Source organism: Cajanus cajan, chromosome 3 (genome assembly GCF_000230855.2).
Source record: "Cajanus cajan strain Asha chromosome 3, NIPB_CcT2T_4, whole genome shotgun sequence".
NCBI lineage: Eukaryota > Viridiplantae > Streptophyta > Magnoliopsida > Fabales > Fabaceae > Cajanus > Cajanus cajan.
The window spans coordinates 53,636,950-53,643,287 of record NC_138519.1 but is presented as its reverse complement, the minus strand read 5'-3'; positions in this window follow the sequence as shown (position 1 = coordinate 53,643,287).

Below are 6,338 nucleotides of genomic sequence, written 5' to 3'. Positions count from 1 at the left end.
AAATAAGGTGGTACTCTAAATGAATCGTTGAAAATGAACCTCGGATTGATTAATATAAAAATCAAGGTTTAAATTTTATTTTTTTTAGAAAGATTTAAATATATTTTTAGTATATACAATGAGAAAATTTTTTAAAAAATTGTTTTTAAAAAAATCTATATTTTATCCATCTAAAATTTAGATATAATATTTTTAGTTCTTGTTATATGATTATTTTTAATTATTTATTTGTTTATTGAAAGATTAAATGTTATTTCAAATGTTATTCACAATCATTAGTATATAATACTTTTAAATAATTTTTAGATTTTTAAAATAAAAATTATTTATCTATCAAGGATTATTAAAGATAAAAAATAATGATTTTAAAATTTAAAGGAATGAAAATAATATATATATATATATATATATATATATATATATATATATATTATAAGAAGAAAAATCAGGATAAAAATAATGTGTACAAATTTTAGAAATATGTCCCAAAGCAATAGAATAAATCCTAGGCCGCAAGCTTGAGTCCATGCATAAGCAATTCAAACATAATTAGTTATTTCATATTCATCACTTACCTGTTTTATAACAAAATTAATCTTCATTTGGCATAACCATAGGCACAATAACATAATCGTTCAATTTCATCTATATCAGGTTCTAATGCCCAAAGTCAACTTGCTTCAAGTGTAGAGAATATTTCTCTCGGTTCATTAGTAAGACCTTTGAAGACGTCGTAAACACCTTGATTGTGGAAAATAGCACAAAGTAGGTAATCCCCTGCTTGAGCCTGTTCATCCCTTTCATGTCCCTCAACATGTTTATAAACAGAAAGAAAGGCATACTAAAAGCTTTGTCAACAGCAAACATTTACATGGTTGACATGTGTTGCCTAAGAGATGAAATGGCTCAGCCTTGTGAAGGATTCATTTGTTGAGCATGTTGTTGAATATGTGTATACAAAAGTGTCAAATGGATACATCAAATAATTTTTAAGTTGCATTATAATGGATTGGATAAAAAATAATCTATTAATCTATTTAGATTTACTAAAAATTATTTAAAAACCTAATATATTTGATTCATTTAAGGAAGAAAAATAAAACTATTCAATCCATTCATTAATTTTTTTTAAATGGATGGATATTTGATCCATCTATGAAATTGTTTTAAAATTTAAATATTTTAAAAAAATCTTAAAAAATATTATAATTCATTATATTATTATATAATCTTTAATAGTTCAAAAATATTTTTTTATGTCAAAATAGTCTTTTAAATCTTAATCAAATACCCTCACTTTATTTAATCCAATGAATTTTAAAAAATAGTGAATAGATCAATATCAATCCATAAAATTAAAATGATGGATTAGATTCAATCTATCATTGTTATATTTGTATAATGGAAGAATTGAATGGATTTACTTATGAATGAATTAGATGGATGATTGATAAATGGATTGTTTTGTCACCCCTAATATACAGTCATCCGTCACAATAGTTATGATGTTGGAGGCATTAATCCTCAATAAAACTTTGTCTACAACACGTCTCCCTCTAGCACCTTTCACGCAATTCTAATGAATCTTAACACCTTCATATAAATATCATGTAGCAGTAGCAATTTTGGGAATGTTGACTCGCATAACCTTCCTAAGAATACTTTTTGTCTGAGTATGCCCAAACTCAAAGGTGTTCCAAAAATCTCACACTAGTTCAAGGTGAACCACTTTCTTTAGGTATCATAAGTAGGGTATTCTTCCTACTATTAAGCAAGTCTACGATAGGAATAACCATATTTTGAGGTACCCAAATGACCTTTGGTCTTTTTTGTTTGTCATGAAGATATTAGATGCCTTCCTATGATGATGCAATTGTGTGGGTCTCTCTTTGTAAGGTCTAAATGCCTTGCTAGAGTGGGAACTGGATGTTTTTCCTATGAATGGCTTGGACACCTTCCCTAAGGGATCATAATGTGTCCCCCCTAACTTGTCATAGTTATTAAGAGTATACTCATTCTGATTAGACTCCTGATAATATAAAGGAGGTTTAGACTCCTTAGATACCCTATCTTATCAAGATTTTCACTCCCAATGACAATCTTCGCTAAGCTTATGCTCAGAATGTCAACTTTCTTTTGAAGTTCAATTCCTTCATTAGGAGGTACACTATCTGGAGGCTTTCTCAGAACCTTTTACTTATCATTCTCTTTTATTAATATAAGGAGTATCCAATAAGCAAATCAACAAAGGAGTCAAAGCAAATAAACATATCACAAAACAACCAATCACACATCACATTAGAGTACACACAAAACATGCAGTCACGAAACTAACACAGTTTGGCTTGAATTAACCAAGTTTTGATACCACTAAATATAATACCTTCTACCCCACATATACAATAACTATAATAAAGACATTTTTTAACTAAAAATTAAGTTCATATACGAATAACCAACTAAATAGTATCAACTCTGAAGGACACCACATAACAAATAAACATGTCACTAAATCCAACAATAACCTATACTAAAACATTACAAAATAAATCCAAGACTATGTCCCTAAATACAATTGAACAACATGAATACCAAATCCTAACTATGCCTTGATGTCACATCCTATCAAAGTATTCTCACATAAGGTCTAAGCCTCGTCACTAGCATCATCAACATCATGATGAGTCTCACCTGCAATAGCATACATATAAAATAACACACAAAAAATGGAGAATGAGAAACATTTCACTCTAGCTCACGACATAGAATAAGATCAGATAGTCCAACACACAATAACAAGATATCATCATCATCATATATTGTATACAACTAAACTATCAACAACAAGGTACAAATACATCATCCACAATTTGCCACATCATTCATCTTAATTACTCAATACACAATATGTATTTGCACACGAGATGCAATGGACATGAACTATGATTTGCATATATATGTGCTTCTAATCATATATATATATATATATACACACACACACACACATATATATATATATATATATTGTGTGTTCGTGTGTATGTATGTATGTATGTGTGTGTGTGTATATGTATTGATTTGTCGACTTGTCAATTCATGTGCATATGATGCATATCACACAAGACTCAATGCAATATCATATTATTACCATCCATATTCATAATTGGTCAATTTGTCATCACATAACCTTCACAGGATCCACACATATCAATTTGTCAAGTTTTCTATATTATTTCACATCATTTACTTCAATCATAACTTGAGTTTTAGATCCTTGTTTTAAGATGATTCCAACAAAATTTGAAAGCTAACATCTAGGGCTACAACTTTCATGAAAATCACAAAAGAAAATCCGGCCATTTATTGGCTTAAGTGAGCCAATCATTCACTTAAGTGAGATCAACTTGCTCAGAGCTAGATAAAACTTGCTTAGAGCGAGGGTTACCTAAAACTCTCTTTCAGGACTCGCTTGAGTGAGACTATGGCTTCTTAAAGCGAGTTACAATGGTTCAGAACTCGATATATTATGTTATTCATAGATTTTTATCCTTCCCTACACCATTCCTTAACACCTTCAATCCAAATCCAATTGGTAAGAGCATCCAAAGGTAAAGTTACACTTCTAAAAGGAACGAATTACACATAAGCACATGCTCAAACATCTCCTTATACAATCACCAAATGAATTCTCAGGGTTCCCATAAGAATCCATGGGCAATCTAAGATTCACGAGATTAGTTCAATATACTAAATTAGTAATGCATATACATTCAATACTTTACAAAGAGAGTTGAAGAATCATATGGAAGAAAAAATTACAACATGAGTCACACATTGTATTTTTTCCCTCATACAACATATATAATAGAGAAGAAATTGGAAGTCGATCTTACTATCCAACAATTATCTCAAGCCTAGAGCAAGATTACTCGCCTCCTTACCTTGGTGAACACTAGTCGAAGGATATGGATCTTCGGGATGATCTCCTTCTTGATCTACAGGCAGTTCTTTAACGCATAGAGAAGAAACATAAGAAATACGAGAAAGTGTAAAAAGGAAAACTGACGTTAATCCCTTTAAAAACTTTCCAAATCATGTTTAACCCTTTAGTAAAACACTTTAACCATAGTCACACTTCCCTTTTCTCAAATATTAAAACTTATAAATAATATATAAAATAAATATATTTCTCCCAATATAATTATAATTAAAATAAAATACATAAAAAATTATAATAAAAACACATATTTTTCTCTAAATACTTATTATAACAAAATATCATAGAAACACATATTTCTATGATAAACATTGTACAAAAAAATTTTCCAAACATTTATTAAAAACACCCATAATTATTAAAAGCCTTTAAAATATTTTTTAAAATTCATTTAATTGATCAAAGCATCATTTTTAATAATTTTAGAAAACTTAGGGTGTTACAACTTTTCTGAAGTTAGCGAAAAAACACATAGAAGGGGGTTTAATATGTGTGTGTGAACAAATGTATTTTTAAAATCATTTTCGCAAGAGTAATGTTCTTCGTCCAATGTACTTTTAGATCTTAGACGGTTATGCAAAATTTGCTTAACACAAGGTCATTGCGTCTGAAAGATTTATTTTCTACTGAGGAAAATGGTTTATGATAATAATTAAAGTTCTTGCATTTTCCTTTTCAAGATAGTTTCATTTAAGGATAAGCAGTAGATAAAACTTTTCAGTATAATATATTTGTTAAACAAAATTTGCGTCTTCGTCTGAAAAATGGTTTTAATGAGGAGTAGACAGTAGACGAAGTTTTTAACATGATTTGTCAATTAAGAAGAGTTTGCATATGAAATATAGATAAAACAGTGTAATCATTTTAATATTGGTTCGCTCAACTGAGTTACGTCCAGTCTCCTTCAACTAAAAGGTTCTACTAGATATGAAATGAAGTACAAAAGCATTGTTGACCACTCTGGCCCGTTGACTTCACTCGTCAACGCTAGTATCTTCTTATCACCCTTTTCAGGCTAGCATTGAGTATTATGGACCACCTAGGTCAGAACCACTCCTGGTCCAAGTATTCTCGACCTCTCCAAGCCTTGAGTATTCTAGACCATCCCAGTCACGGCCACTCCTGGTCACGAGTATTCTCAACCACTCCTGGTTGGCTAGGTTCACTCACCTGCTCTAGTATTCTTAAACCACTTCTAGTTCCCCAAGTATTCTTGACCACTCCTGGCCCGCCAGCTTCACTCACCAGCGCTAGTATTCTTAAACCGCTTCTGGTTCCCCAAGTATTCTCAACCGCTCCTGGCCCGCCAGCTTCACTCACTAGCGCTAGTATATTTTTATCATCCACTTCTGGCTAGCAATGAGTATTATGGACCGTCCAGGTTAGAACCACTCCTGGTCCAAGTATTCTCGACCACTCCTGGCCCGCCAGCTTCACTTATTAGTGCTAGTATTCTTTAATCAGCCTCTTTAGGCTCGTAGTGAGTATTCTTTGACAAGCCCCTCCGGGCTTTACAAGTATTCTTTTCCTAGCCTCTTCAGGCTTTACAATATTAGACGTATAATCAGGTTTGAGTGTTTGGGTTACTCTCACAGAGAGGATACAAAGGTTTCTACACTTACTAAGGTATGCAACCTTAGTCTTTATAACGATTGAGTGTTTGGTTTACTCTCATGGAGAGGATACATAAGTTGGTACACTCACTAAGGTTTTGTTCATAAGATGTACACGTTTGGAACTCCTTAGTTTACATAGACGAATACACTATGGTACATTTGACTCTATACGCTCTTTCTCTGGCTTCGTTGCTATGTGGGCTTGATATCACTTTTTATTTCGTATTTGAAAGCCAACTTTTCAAGGTTTGAAGTAGTGATATATATATGGTCTCGTGGAAATTTTCTCGTTGCATTTGTCCGTTGAAGCTGATATAGTCGTTCATGACTAGTTTGATCTTTTCATTTAATGCACTTAATCTTGCATTAAATGTTGCTTCCTGTTTATGAACAATGTGTATACTATTCTGAATCTGCAGATTCTAACTTTCACAAAATCCTAGGGATTAGTTGCAGAGACCTTATCTTTATCAAAAAATTAGGTGTCCTTTTTTTGACACACTTGTGATTTGACGTTTTTGTGCTTACTTTTCTTCTTTCTTCTTCTTTTCAACATTTGATAGCCTCGTAAGTCCTTTTTATGGGTATAGACGATGTTTGATTCGTTCCTTGAATCTTGTTTCTATGAAACCTTCCATGAAGTCTTTGTCTGCGTCTGATAGTTCATGTGAGACTCAAGTTCTGAACTTCGTCTACCCGTACGATCTTGACCTATTGACTTTTTC